At 34.7% G+C, this 16076-nt stretch overlaps 2 long non-coding RNA genes across 3 annotated transcripts in view; one reads left to right on the forward strand and one right to left on the reverse strand.

Annotated features, from left to right (window-relative positions):
• Positions 1 to 16076, forward strand: part of LOC134758775 (uncharacterized) — a 117900-nt gene that overhangs the window by 100039 nt on the left and 1785 nt on the right. The window lies entirely within an intron of this gene.
• LOC109027252 (uncharacterized) overlaps positions 1 to 16076 on the reverse strand; it is a 220224-nt gene that overhangs the window by 34421 nt on the left and 169727 nt on the right. The window lies entirely within an intron of this gene.

The raw sequence follows: 16076 nt of genomic DNA on the forward strand, positions 1-16076 counted from the left end.
TTAATCTCCTTTGGCAACACCCTCACAGACACACCCAGGAACAATATCTTGGATCCTTCAATCCAATAAAGTTGACACTCAAGATTAATCATCACACCTTTCCTGTCAGCTGGTCATAAGGGATCTGCATCCCATGTGGTCTTAGACATAAACTGAAAGGTGGCTGTCTTGGTCATATGGGGATGCAACTTTTTTATTTCTTCCAGCCATGGTTGTGTCTGAACCAAGATTAACAACTTCCATGTTACGATGGTTTACTGCTGGGCCTCTCAATCTTGTGACTTGTTGTAGTTGACTGAATCCAGATGAGAATGGGCAATTACGGCCTCATGGTCATATCAAGAACCATGGTCAGGCATTCCAATTCTCAACAGAGACTCAACAGCATATCAGGTGCTCTTTTATAAAAGGTTTATTAATTTTCCACTAAAAATTGCACAGCCTTGCTTCAGAATCTGAAGTGTCTACATAGGGCTTGCTATAAAACTACTCCTGCATGTTTCTTCAGATATTGCTAATATTATAGGGTATTCTTTATGATAATGTTTATATGAATCAAGTGGTGGTACTGTTACATAAGCCACAGCCTGAGCCTGATGCAAAGCCTTTCTTGCTCTGGGAACCACTGAAGCTGGTGAATTGAAAGGCATTTCATTTCACTTATTGTATAAGCCGGAACTGTATTTCTGGGTATGGATTAAGTTGTCTTCATGACCTAGCAGCATGTCAGGCATTGCATTTTCTTTACCATGTGGTACAGCAAGATGCAAAAATCTGTCCTGTACTTTAGAAGAGATGTCATGGTATACCAGGACTACTGGATCCTTAAATACTTAACTGAGTCTTCACGGTTCAGCTGTCATTCTACAGAGAATATATTTCTTACCAAGGCCTTCAACCAACTTGACAATTTCTGCTCATCTGGTTTTGTTTTCTTGAGGTCATGAATATATTGGATTGGTAGGATGATACCACTGAAGCTACCACGATTTCTCTGGTCTTTGCAGGGACAAGATTGGTGAACTAAATGGGGATATAATTGGGACCACACTCCTGTATTTTTAGGTATTTAAGGGTGGCACTAAACTCTGCAATTCCTCACAAAGGTTGATTATGCTTTTGTTTGCTATCTTAGAGGGGTAACTATTGAGTAAATGAGTTATTCTATTGATATCATTATAATTCTTGATGTCAATCAGGCTCAAAATTTGATACTACTCTGCCCTACATCTAGTGAGTCACCAGATCTTCTAAACTAACTGTGAAAATTTCCAAACCCCTCCCCTTTGCTCAATCATTATTATTATTGTACTAGTTCAGGCATTTATGTCTTTTCTCTAGGTTATTATGTAAAACTTTTGTTTACATTCAAGCTCTTTCCAATCCAATTTATTATCTTAATGCAATATTCTTTTTTCAAAACCTTCCCCATTCTCAAAAGATATTGGCTATTTTTAGTCTATAGAAGCCTAGAGAGTGTAAATCCCTCCACAGTTCATATCTGTCATTAAGCCTGGATCTGTTCACTGAAACACTTCAATCCTGGGATTATGGCTAGAGATGTTAGTGGTACCACATATCTGAGTTACCAGTGGTGAATCCTTACAGATCTGCAGCAACCTCAATTCTTGCCTCCTCTGAAGAAAGAATTGGATGGAGAAGCATAAGGCTGAATAAGACACCAAGGCAAGTTTTAGAGCAGGAGTGAAAGTTTATGAACAAGCTTTAGAGCTAGAATGAAAAGAAAGTACACTTGGAAGAGGGCCAAGTGGGCATCTTGGAGGACAAATGTGGGGTTTGACCTTTTGACTTGGGGTTTTAGATGTCAGCGTACTTCCACAATCTTGTGTCTCTTCTCCCCTGATTCTTCCCTTGAGGTGGGTTGTCCACATGTGCAATGGCCTTGTGGAGGGGATGCAAATGTGGAAGGGAGCACGCACAGCATGTTTAGTGGAGTTGTATGCATGCTCACTTGAGGCATTCTTCCCTTACCAGTGGAATGCCCCGGAAGATCATGTACCTGTTAAACTCCACCATTTTGCCTTTTAATGCACATGCTTGAGCACACCCACTCAACTCCTGAGATCTTATCCAGAAGCTGCTTATCACTAGTTTCAGGCCTTTTCTTTTCTTTTTTCTTTTTTTTTTTTTTTTGAGATGGAGTCTTGCTCAGCTGCCCAGGATGGAGGGCAGTGGCGTGTGATCTCGGGGCTCACTGCAACCATTGTCTCTGGGGTTCAAGCGATTCTCCTGTCTCAGCCTCCCTAGTAGCTAGGATTACAGGCACCCACCATCATGCCCAGCTAATTTTTGTATTTTAGTAGAGATGGGGTTTCACCACGTTGGCCAAACTGGTCTTGAACTCCTGACCTCAGGTGATCCGCCTGCCTCAGCCTTCCACAGTGCTAAGATTACAGGCATGAGCCACCGCGCCTGGCCTGTTTCAGTTATTTTCTACCTGTGGGGACAATGCCTTTCCTTGGTGCTGGCTGCAACCAGTTATTATTTGAGAGAGACAGTTAACAACCGCCTGACTATCACTTGATGGTCACCTGACATTCCTAATTGGGGGTGGGGGGGTGTCTCTTGCCTGACTACCTACTGTAACACAGATTGTGTATTGTTGTATGGGGAAGAATGACAGCTAAAAGTGAAATTTACATTTAGACCAATTTCAGCTCAATTCTTAAAAGGTATTTTAGGGAAGTAGAACTACTTTATTCCAGAAGATATTATTTAATTACATAGAAGAACTTAAGGACACAGAGTGATACTATGTATGGAATAATGGGAAGGGTTATTCTGCTTTCTGACAGAAGTTGAATTAGATTAACTGGAATATCTTTTTGAATTAAATATCTGTGAAACTTTTGATAAACTCTTAAAAAATTCAAATTTTCCATTTTAGATTTTAAGAAAATAATTAACCGTGCTCTTCATAATGCTTCCAAAATGAAGGATTTTCATCTCAACACCCTATGCTGGAGTTATTTAATTCAAACAGAAAGAAAAGAAAAGAAAGCCTCAGAATTCATAAGAATGCTGTGATGAGTGTGATAACATGTTATCTACAGCCTTTGAGCCCTTTGAAGATAAGCTGTTGAATAATGTCACTACATTATTATTATAGTTAGAATATAAATACAGGTTTAGCATCCTGTCAAGATAATACAACTTTCAAAAGAATACAGAGTGAGAAATTCACATGTGCAATTTTAAAGGAATGAGGCAAGATTCAAAAGATAAAATCAAACAAAAGATATCATATTTTATCTTTATATATCCTTTTCATAAAAATAAGTCATAAAAATATACATAGATAGATAAATTAATTTTAAATTTAAGTTTGGTTGCCCATTACTTTATGTGGGAGATGATTTATTTACATTAAGATCAATATCAGTTTTTAAACTGGACATTTCTCTAACATTTGTGTTAAAACTAAAAATTAGTCATAATTGTTATGTCTCTATGCTTTAGTTAATTAAATATTATGATTAATATAAAAAAGAAATGATTTTAGTATTTTAGTATTATTGTCTTTAAAGCTATTTTTTCACAGTGTATAGTCCTTTGATGTAAGTCATTTGGGTTATTCCTCAAAACTAAACAATTGCTTAATTACTCCAAGGCACAGAATCCACACTACAATTTTAAAACATCAAAATGGGAAAAGTAATTAGTCTCTTGAGTATAATTAATCCGTCTGCTAAGAATTGGGCCAAATTGTAGTTTAGCGTTCTCTAGAATTCAGAAGCCAATTTTAATTACACTGAAACGTTGAGCTTGAAGCTTGTGGACTTTGGCTCTAAAAGTAAGTTAAATCATTATATTTACGGTGGACTTGAAAAAACACAGGACACATGGAAAGGAAGGCTTTACTTCCAAAATTAGACATCTACAGCAAAACTTCAGGATTGTTTATTCTTCCTTTATAAGCTAGATATGGTTTAGGGACCATTGAGTGCTTGATAGGCATTTCATAAAGCAAATGCAGTTTATTTCTACTGCACTTTCATTGACAAATATCAAACACAAAGTTACTGGATATTAACACAGAGAAAAAGACAAAAATAATTTTTACAGTAAACTTTAGAGAGAGGAGAATGTTGTTTGTTAGCAGCAGAAATGACGCACTTTGCAAAATATGCATCAAATGATCACTTCAGCAAATGATCAATTCAACAAAAGATTTGTTTGCTGTATTTATTTAATTTAGTAAAGCAATGTTTTTAAGAATGCATGAATTTCTCATCAATTCACACTGTTTTAATATATTTTAAAGGTTTCTACAGAGTTTTCAATTTGTATTTGCAGTAGCAGTTTAAGAAATGTATTTGACAAAAGCTAAGGGCTATTGGAAAGTTTAAATTTCCTTTCAATATATTTGGTATTCATAAAAGCCTATTTTATTCACCTGTAGCCTAAATTTAAGCATCACTTTACAGTGTTCAGTCTGTGCTAATATATTTTGAATCATTTGCAACATAATACTTATGTTATAAGCCATGTATCACTACCAAGATGCCTTCTCCAATTTTTCAAGTAAGAAATTGTTTCTCATATCTGTATCATTCAGAAGTGAAAATATACTGCGCTTCATTTATTTCTTATATATTACCTGTATTTTGAATTTTTAAAGAATTTCTAAACAAAACCTTCCTTTGCTCTTTTGCATGCATAGCTAATGTACATAGAATTAGAGATACAAATAATGCTGCAAATGTAATTAATATAGTAATCCTTTCTAGGAAAATCCCTAGGAATAAACATAATAAAGATGGCAGGAGATATATTAAAAACAAACAAACATTTACTGAGGCATGTAGAGAAAATACAAACAAATGAAAGCCACATTTCTTTCCTGACCGGGAAGATGAAACGCAAACTTTACTTCTCTCTGTGATAATTGGAACACTTCATGTGAAAAATAACACAAAACCAAGTCAAACTGGCACTGTGGACGAGAGTGTTTATTCAATCATGTGTATGGAGGTTCAAAAGAAAGTGAAATTCAAGGTTGGCTTAATTTATTGACTTAATTATGTCTAAAATCTATTTGTTTTTAAACATTTTTTTTCTTCCTGGCATGTTTTTAGCTTTATTCTAAATCTAAAATTGACTTTTTTCCTGATTGCAAGTCAATTACCAAAACTTCCCTGAGCTAGAATATTCCTCATTCACATGGTGGGGAATTTGGGGCAGGGCATGGAGAGATAAGCAGAAAGAAAGACAGCTGTATATCTCTTACAAACTTCAAACAAAAATCCTGAAATGCATTCTAATTGGCCAACCTTAAATTATGTGGCCAGTTCTTAGTCACTACAATGAAGAAAGTGCCAGATGCTGATTAATTTAAGCCAATTAAGAGCTACCTTTGGAATGGAAACCAAATTTCTTGGCTACTATTCAAGAATAATAATAGAAGTGAGGTTGTAAATAAAAATAAAATGCTCTACACACTTTCCAAATTAGTTATTATTTACCGTATAGGCATTTAAATTAAGTGGTATTGGGAGAACTTGACAAATTTGTTCTAATGTTCATCTAGAAAAGTATCCCTAAATTCAAATGTTTATAAGGTCAAAGTAGTTAAACTAACAAAATCAAGTCAAATGAAAGGGCATTTATAATATGCAAAGACAGGGTAAACCTGATATTTTTTTCCTAACTTGGACTCTACAAGAGTAGTTATTAGTCTAAGTAAGAGTTACAACCCATGCCATCCCATGCAAATCTGAACATATGTGTGTATATATATTTGTACTTTATATATATGTATATATATAATATATATGATATATATGTATGTATAATATATATGATATATATGTATATATATAATATATATGATATATATGTATGTATAATATATATGATATATATGTGATATATATATAATTATTATTATCCTCTCTCTCAAGAGCAGTCTCTCAGCATGTGCCAATTATTGCCATATAAGAAACAGTCTCAGCATCACTGGATTTTCTGATCTTTCAGTAGGAAAAAAATCCAATTTTTATATGAAATATCCTAATTTTAAAATATTGCTTTAATTAAAAATTAGCTGGAAAATATTTGTTGTTTTTCAACCTCTGTTCTAGGAAGTAAATGAATAAAAATAGCTTTTGTTATTTGAAGAAAAAAAGCACAAAAAACTAAGTATATTGCCAAATATTAAAACACATAAAAACCGCCGTAATTAAAGCAGTGTGGTATTGATGTAAGAATAGGGAGATAAATTAATGGAAAACAAAACACAAGTAAGAAACAGAGCCAACAATATGTAAGCATTCAGTATGGTCATCATACAAAACTTATTTCTCCAGTACATTTTTTCTCTCCATTTCCATAGCCACTACCCTGATCTCAGCCACTATCACTTCTCACCTGGATTCCTAATAAAGTCTCTGAGCCTCACCTTTTATCTACTCATATTACTCTTCAATCTATTCTACATACTATGGCTAGAGTTTTGAAAATTACAAACCTGAACTTATTATTTCTTTATTAAAGTACATCAATAACTTTTCATTGTTTTAGTACAAAGACAAAATTTCTTCATGCCTGTTATGAAATTCACAGAATGGCCCTTACCTGCTCTTATACTTCAACTCGTCCAGCTGTCTCGTATTTAGGCTTTATTTTCAAGCCTGGTAAGTTTGAGATCCTTAATATACACATAAATTGGAGGTACTGAATAAAAAAATGTTACATGCAAGTCATGAGTTCAAGAAAGACTGTTAACCTAGATGCATAACCCTGAGAAACATTAGTGTTCTTATGTGCTAAAAGCAATGAAACTGAGTTTACTTAAAAAATATACATAGATACAGAAGATTAGAACCCAAATATCTAAAGAAAACATGCTCTATAGCACAATGCAATAATACTATTCAGCCTTTTAAAAGAAGTAAATTCTGTCACTTGTGACAATATAGATAGAATTGGAGAACATTATGCTAAGTGGAATAAGCCAGGCATGGAAAGATGAATACCACAAGTTCTCACTTCTGTGCAGAATCTAAAACAATTGAACTCATAGAAGCAGAGAGCAGGATGGTGGTTATAGTCACTGCAGATTGAGAGAAATGGGGAAATGATGGCCGAAGGGTAAAAAATCTCAGAAACGAGGAATATATTTTTTAGTTCTATTACACAGCATGGTAAATATGGTTAATAATAGAGTACTATACATTTCAAAATTGCTGAGAATAAATTTCTAATCCTCCCACGGCAAAAAAAAAAAGTTAAGTATTTGAGATAATGGATTTGCTAACCAACTTGACCTAATAATTCACATTGTGTTTATGAAACATAGCATCACTTTGTACCCCATAAATGTATATCATTATAAATTACCAATTTATAATTTAAAAAATAAAATTATAAAATTGTAAAAGCAAATATAAGAAAAAGAAGTCAAAGACCTGATTGCTGTAGCATCCAGCATTTAGAGGTGAGAAAAATTAAAAAAGGAAAAGCAGAGTAAAGTGAGAAGAAGCTGCCAGTAAAGCAGGAAAGAAACCAGTGTCATTTTTCGGAAAGAGATGAGGAATAAAAGAAGGTACAATCACTATAATATGTCAAGAAAATGACATAAATTTATGAAGATTGAAAATGACAAAAAAAGCTGTTGTATTCACAAAGTATGTTACTATCCATATAGAAAACCCAATGGAATCTAAAATTTTTATAAATAATGCAGAAATCTAGTAACTTCAGTAAATATGCAATCAATATACAAAAATCAATGTTTTTCTGTCTGTAACAAAAGTGAAAAAAGCATAGTTTTGCAAGGATTCTATTTTCCATAGCAACTCCTTTTTCTCCTGAATCTCAACTCAACTGACTTTTTCAACTCAATCTCTTTTTCTTTTCATGCTTTGTGTATGTGTATGGGTGTGTACCACAGGCATATCTCTGATAAAATGTGAGCACAATCTTTATAGAGCAAATTACAAAATCTTATTGAGCTATATTACATAGAAACATATATCTATATACCACATTGATATATGGGAAATGTTAGTATCTTTAAAATATCAATTATCTTCAATTACTCTATAAATTCACAATATTCTAAACAAAATCTCAGTAGTTGTGAAGTACTTGGAGGAACTTGACAAGTATAACTTAAAATATATGTAGAAATGCAAAAAGCTAAGAATAGCCAAAAATTTGCAACACTGGCTTCGGTAAAAGTATTAAACAAAGATAGTGTTGGAATAAAAATCACAGATATGAGTTTATGGAATTTTTATAGATGACAGAATTGGCATTTCAGTTCAGAAAAGGATGGAATAGTATTTAATAATTTGTAATATAATACTTATCAATGGTGGGGTTGGGAATAGATCTCTATGTTGATATCAAAATCAGTTCCTCATGCATTAAGCACTTCAATGTAAAAGAAACATTTTAGAACTCTCAAAAGAAACCATATAAGAATATATTATTTTCTCACAATAGTTTAAAATATATTAAACAAGATCAAAGAGAAAAAACCACAGTACATAAAATATTGCTAATTCATGTACATTCATATTCAGAGTACTGTTCTTTAAATCATAAGAAAAAATTATCACAAACTAGGTAGGATATATAGAGGAAATATAAGCACAAAGTGTTAATATACCAAATATATAAAGAAAAACACCAGAAACTCCATGGGATAATATGACAAATATATCAACTGTCCATAAATAAATAAGGATAAGCCAGTGACCAATATGTATATGAAAATATGAAGAATCTCACTAGTAAGAGCTCAGTAAGAGGTCTAAATTTTACTTTCATTAGTTTGGCAGAAAGTAAAAAGTGTATCAATATCAGGCATTTATAGACATGGAGCAATAAGAAACACCACCTGACGTTGCTAGGAAATTAATTATATAAAACCAAACTGAGAATAATTTGCCCCATCATATACAAAAATTTATATTAACTCTAAGACTCAATAATCTTACTCTTAGTTATAAACTCTAGAGAAACTCTTGCACACAAACACAAAGAAACATACGTAAGAATTTTCTTAGAAGTTCTGGTTGTAAAAACAAAAGAAAATGGAGGGCTGGGTGCTGTGACTCTCTCCTGTAATCCCAGCACCTTGGAGATGGAGGCAGGAGGATTGCTTGAGCCCAGGAGTTCAAGACCAGCCTGGACAACAAAGTGAAATTTCATCTCTGCAAAAAAAAAAAAAAAATTTCAACTAGCCAAGTGTGGTGGCATGTGCCTGTGTTCCCAGTGAATCAGGAGGCTGAGGCAGGACTGCTTGTAGCCAGGAGATTGAGGTTGCAGTGAGCTTGTTTTCAAATAAAAGATGCTGGCAAGGTTGTGGAGAAAAGAGAACACTTACACACTGTTGATAGGTGTGTAAATTAGGTCAACCACTCTGGAAAGCAGTACAGTGATTCCTCAAAGAGCTAAAAACAGAGCTACCATTCAACTCAGCAATCCCATTACTGGGTATACCCAGAGGATACATAAATCATTCTACAGTAAAGACTCATGCATGCAAATGCTCACTGTGGCAGTGTTCACAAAAGCAGACATGGAATCAAACTAAATGCTCATCAATGACAGATGAAATATTTTAAAATGTGGTACATACACACCATGGAATACGATACAGCCATAAAAAAGCAAAAAATCGTTCAGGCATGATGACTTATGACTCACACCTGTAATCCTAGCACTTTGGGAGGCTGAGGCAGGCAGATTGACTGCACTCCAGAGTTCAAGACCAGCCTGGGCAACACGGTGAAACCCCATCTCTACTAAAATACAAAACATTAGCCAGGTATGGCAGCATGCTCCTGTAGTCCCAGCTACACAGGAGGCTAAGGCAGGAGAATTACTTGAAACCAGGAGGCAGAGGTTGCAGTGAGCCGAGATCGCCCCACTGCACTCCAGCCTGGGCAACAGAGTGAGACCCTGTCTCCAAAAAAAAAAAAAAAAAGAAAGAAAGAAAAAGATCATGTCTTTTGCAGAAACAGGATGAAGCTGGAGGCCATTATTCTTAGCAAACTAACACAGGAACAGAAAACCAGTTACCACATATTCTCACTTAAAAGTGGGAGCTAAATGATGAGAACACATGGACACATAGAGGGGAACAACAGATGCTGAAGCCTATTTGAGGGTGGAGGGTGGGAAGAGGGAGAACAGCAGAAAACATAACTATTGGGTACTAGGCTAAGTACTTGCGTGATGAAATAATCTGTAAAACAAACTCTGTGTCACGAGTTTACCTATATAATAAACCTGCACATGTACCCCCAAAACTAAAATAAATGTTTTTTAAAAATGGAGGTAGTCTAAATGTCTGTGATCACACACACAAAAAGATTATACTATATTCATGCAATGGAATCCTACATACCAGATCAAGGAAATGAACTAAAGCTACATTTATCACACAATCAAGGTAATAAACATATCCGTCACCTCTAGAAGTTTCCCTGTTGTGTCTGTTTCTATTTTTTATGGTGTTTTAATATAATACAACAACCCAGCAATTGTACTCCCGGGTATTTATTTCAACAAAATGAAAATTTATGTCCATACAAAAACCTGTACATGAATGTTCAGAATGGCTTTATTTGTAATAGCCAAAAGTTGAGAACAACCCTAATGTCCTTCAATGGGTGAATGAATACAAATAAATAAATATCCATAATATAGACTACTAGTCAGCAATTAAAAGGAAGGAGCTAGTGATATACTATACTACTTGCATGTATTTCAAGGGCATTATGCTGAGTGAAGAAAGTCAACCATAAAAAGTTACACACTGTATATTTCCATTTATATAATATTATCAAATGACAAAATTATTGTCATTTGTGATGTCATTGTGACAAAGCTAGGATTAGGAATTTTCTTTGTGTTGATAGAATGGTTCTGTGTCCTGATTGTGGTGGTGGTTATATGGATCTGTATCTGTCTGTCTGTCTATCTATCTAGCTATCTATCTATTTATCTATCTATCTGACAAAAAAAAGTATCATGCTATACACCAAAAACAAAATAAAACAAATATATGTAAAAACTGGTGAAATCTGAAGAAAGTCTGTAGTTTACTTAACAGTATAGTATCAATGTGAGTGTCCTGCTTTGGATAATGTTCTGTGCTTATGTAAGATGTTGTTATTGGAGAGAGTTGAGTAGAAAGTACAAGGATAAGCTTTGTATTACGATGGCAGCTGGCTATGAGTCTTAAACTGTTTCAAGATAAAAAGTTCAGCAAAAAAATTTAGACTCTTCTGCTTATTTCTCTTATTATGCAAAAAAAGGGCCTAACCAAGTATTCAGAAATCACTTTTTTCCTTCTAAGGAAGCCTGACCACCTTTCACAAAAACACATTTAAATACTAGCTACTTCAATAAATAGTTCTTTGTGTAGTCATGCAGCAGTCTTTAGTAACATAAGACTTTTCCAAATTGCCACTAACAGAAAATTATTATTAGTGTGACTTCGCCTCCTGAAGGAACTTGAACTCACACACACACTCACAGCAGGAACAGACTTAAGCCTGCTGGGTTTTCAAGCACTGTAATGTAGTGAAGCAAGAGAAAGGCAGCATGAAGGAAACAGGGAGGATGTAGAAGGAGCCTCACTCTAATATATCACTGGTTTAATTCTCTTCTCCCATTATGGCATATTTAGCCTGTTATAAAGGTTAGGGATTTTTGATAATGGTAAATCTATGCAGAGTAAGCTCCATCTGTATTTTAAAATCCCCAATAAAATATATAAACTCCCTGTATATATTTATTTATATCCATTTAAAATGCTGAAACTCCCTCTTCCATTCATTAGCTGTTTTGTTGTCTTCACAAAAATCATGGGGAGAAAACATTTAATTAGTATTTCACCTTAAATGAATAGAATGGATAAGAAACCAATTAGTCTTTAGATAATAGAAAGTCTAATTAGCCACCAAGTATTCAATAGAAAATCTTCATTGTTTTCCTTTCTGTAACTGAGGCAGCATGCACGCATCAGATCAGAATCCCAGGAGTGCCTAATCTAATCCCTCTCCTGCCTCTAACGTATTGCTAAAAGCATAAACAGATTGCTTTATTGAGAGATTAATACGTTTAGCAAATATACCTGAGGGTAGCAGTGCTTTGAATGTGTGGAATGTGATTGGGAACTCCGGAAAACAAGCTTACTCTTACATAGTCTAATACCTGTCACTTTATTGTTGTGAAGAACAAGATGACAAGAAGCAAACACTAAAAGCATTCCACAGAACCTGGAAGTGTGTGTGTTTGTTTGTGAGCACATGCACATGTGAGTGTAGTGAGAGTTCAACCAGGGAAGACTCAACTTTAAGGGCAGAAACAGAGGACATGACTATTAACTAAGATTTGAACATTCTAAAATTGACAGGTAAAGCATGTAGGAGGGGGATGTCTATTTAAATATGTAGAAGTTAAGTGTTTAGCTCCATTCAGCATGGCTCATTGCCTTGTTCTAGATGAATTTGGCAATTTGTCCATCTTGTTACACAGATGACAGATCACCACTGCTCTGTTGAGCTTCCATATGGCAGTGGAAGAAAAAGAAGAGAACTCGGCCCCATGGGCAGGTGAATCTACAAGTGAAAATATCAGGAAGAATAAAGCAATTCTCATTCTCCACAACAAAATACAGTACAGACAGACCTCAACTTATGGTGGTTGAATATAGGATTTTTCAACTTTACGATGCTGTGAAAGCAATACACATACAATGGAAACCATACTTCAAGTACCCATACAACACTTCTGTTTTTCACTTTCAATACAGCATTCAATAAATTACATGAGTTAGTCAACACTTTATTATAAACTAGGCTTTGTGTTATACTATTTTGCTCAACTCTTGTTCCTGCTGTTCTGAGCACATTTAAGGTAGGCTAGGCTCAGCTATGATGTTTGGTAGTGTAGGTATATTAAATGCAGTTTTGACATATTTTCAACTTACTGAGATGTGTGTGACCCCATCATATGTAGTGAGGCATCTGTACTCTCCTGAGGATGGAGAGCAGCTTCCTGAAGTCTCCTAAGTAAGGTATATCTAGAATGGAGGATGAGAGGAAAGACTCTCCCCCATGCACTAAAATGTAAAGACATAAAATATAAGCAGCAGACATTTATGCAGCCAAAAGACACATGAAAAAATGCTCACCATCACTGGCCATCAGAGAAATGCAAATCAAAACCACAATGAGATACCATCTCACACCAGTTAGAATGGCAATCATTAAAAAGTCAGGAAACAACAGGTGCTGGAGAGGATGTGGAGAAATAGGAACACTTTTACACTGTTGGTGGGACTGTAAACTAGTTCAACCCTAGTGGAAGTCAGTGTGGCGGTTCCTCAAGGATCTAGAACTAGAAATATCATTTGACCCAGCCATCCCATTACTGGGTAAATACCCAAAGGACTATAAATCATGTGCTATAAAGACACATGCACACGTATGTTTATTGCGGCATTATTCACAATAGCAAAGACTTGGAACCAACCCAAATGTCCAACAATGATAGACTGGATTAAGAAAATGTGGCATATATACACCATAGAATACTATGCAGCCATAAAAAATGATGAGTTCATGTCCTTTGTAGGGACATGGATGAAATTGGAAATCATCATTCTCAGTAAACTATCCCAAGGACAAAAAACCAAACACCGCATGTTCTCACTCATAAGTGGGAATTGAACAATGAGAACATATGGACACAGGAAGGGGAAAATCACACTCTGGGGACTGTTGTGGGGTGGGGGGAGCGGGGAGGGATAGCATTAGGAGATATACGTAATGCTAAATGACGAGTTAATGGGTGCAGCACACCAGCATGGCACATGTATACATATGTAACTAACCTGCACATTGTGCACAAGTACCCTAAAACTTAAAGTATAATAATAATAAAATAAAATAAATAAATAAATAAAAAATTAAAAAAAAGAAAACAAAAAATAAAATAAAATATAAGGAGCATTGAGACCATTAACATTCCTCAGGCATCACATCTGCAATGGTGAGCTGCTTACCAGATTTTTCATATTTCAGAATTGAGTGCTTTCATAATAGCGTCCATGAGCACTGTTTGAATTTAGAAAGCAATAAGATTATAATCTTTAAATCCCATCTCAAGTAGCTTAACCTCTTTGAGAATCAATTCTTTATTAGCAAAACAGGAATAATAATAGTACCTTGTACAATTAGTTCTTATGTGTCTACATTTTATGAGGAATAGTATCCCATCATCATTAGCAGCCAGGTCCTTAAATGCGGCTGAAGTCACCCAGCTCACAGAATAATGGAAACTACATGAATCCTGTGGTGCTCAAGACATCTAAAGAATATTAAATATCCAAGTCTAGCCTAAACTGGGAGTGTCCGCAAGCACTTGATTTGAGTCCCCAGCCTACATTCCAGTATTTTCTAATGGCTTCGCAATTCTGTCCCCTCTCCCCTGCTATCATAATAACTTTTGTATCTTCCAAACTGAATTAAAGAGGAATGAAGGAAATTTTTGAGTGTTTTTCTTCAGAGGACAGGCATATGCCACTCTATAGCACGCACTAACCACTGACTACAGACTTCCTGTGGCCCTATGCCCTCTGTAAATAAGAGATGTGAGAAGTATGTTCTTCACCTTCCTTCTATGCAGCTTTTAGGTCACAATCACAAATTTCAGAGAAAAATGCCATCTGACTCTCCAACCATCAGTTGAATAGATGAATCTTTTTTTTTTAAGAGCTTTGAGAAAGCAGAATCAAATGCTGGAGGAGGCTGAGAGGAGAATCAAAAGTACTAAGCCTTGATTTAACTCAATTTCTGATTGAATATAAGCATAGTGAATATTTGATTCCTAACATTAATATGTAAAATAATATTAATACGAGCCAGAACTTAGAGGTAGTAGTGCTCAATAAATAATATTTTATGTATATATATGTGTGTACATGTGGGTGTGCATATATGCACCTACACTCATACATACATACAAATTATCAGTAAAATTAAATATAAATTTCAGTGTTACTTTGGGATAGACTCCCAAGGATAAAAAAATTGCCAAGTGTGTGCCCTATTATGATATTCAAAGCTCTCTGGTTAGTACATAATTTTTCATATTATAATTTCATGACATCAAATTTCACAATCTCCCAGATTTTTCAGGAGGGAGGCAATCTAGAATTTCTTCTATCATATTCAAAAAATTGTCTCTAAAGTTATGTCTCATAGAAAAGTCTCTTAACTTATGAGATAATAATGTTTTTAATATTTTTCTACATACAGGGTAAGGTTTCAACAATTATTCACCCATTCTTTCTTTTTTTTTTTTTTTTTTTTTTTTTTTTAGTGCTTTATAGTTTCCTTAGGATTATATCCTAAATCATTCCCTCTCGTACACAGAAGGTCTTCCCTTCTCAGTTCTTGCAGTGATGCAATATCAGTGCTACTATTATCATACATTATATTTTACAAATAACCTGCACCATGACATGGACATTTTTATGGGATTCTTACACATATCTTTTAGGCAAAAGAAGGCTATGAGTATTGTTTAAAATTAAATTGTATCTTTAGGAAAATTTATGCCTCATCCATATATTCAGAAAACTGCAGAGACATGTTCTGAATTTAATTATTAAAAGCATGCAAGTCAGTCACACATATATTTACCAAATTATGGATAATGCTAATCTATTCCATCCAGAAAACTATGAACTTTTAGCAGTTTCTTAAATGGGATTATTCATAGCCCAGATTAATTTATTCTGCTGAATATTCTATATTTTGGTAGCTTAACTTTCAGCATGTTGCCTGTATTAGTCTGTACTCACACTGGTAATAAAAACATACCCCAAGACTGGGTAATTTATTTAAAGAAAAAGAGGTTTAATAGGCTCACAGTTCCACATGACTGGGGAGGCCTCACAATCATGGCAGAAGGCTAAGGAGAATCAAAGGCATGTCGTACAAGGTGGCAGGAAACAGAGTGTGTGCAGGGGAACTGCCTTTTATAAAACCATCAGATCTTGTGAGACTTATTCGCCATCATGA

The sequence above is a fragment of the Gorilla gorilla genome, chromosome 5 (assembly GCF_029281585.2).
Source record: "Gorilla gorilla gorilla isolate KB3781 chromosome 5, NHGRI_mGorGor1-v2.1_pri, whole genome shotgun sequence".
Taxonomy (NCBI): Eukaryota; Metazoa; Chordata; class Mammalia; order Primates; family Hominidae; genus Gorilla; species Gorilla gorilla.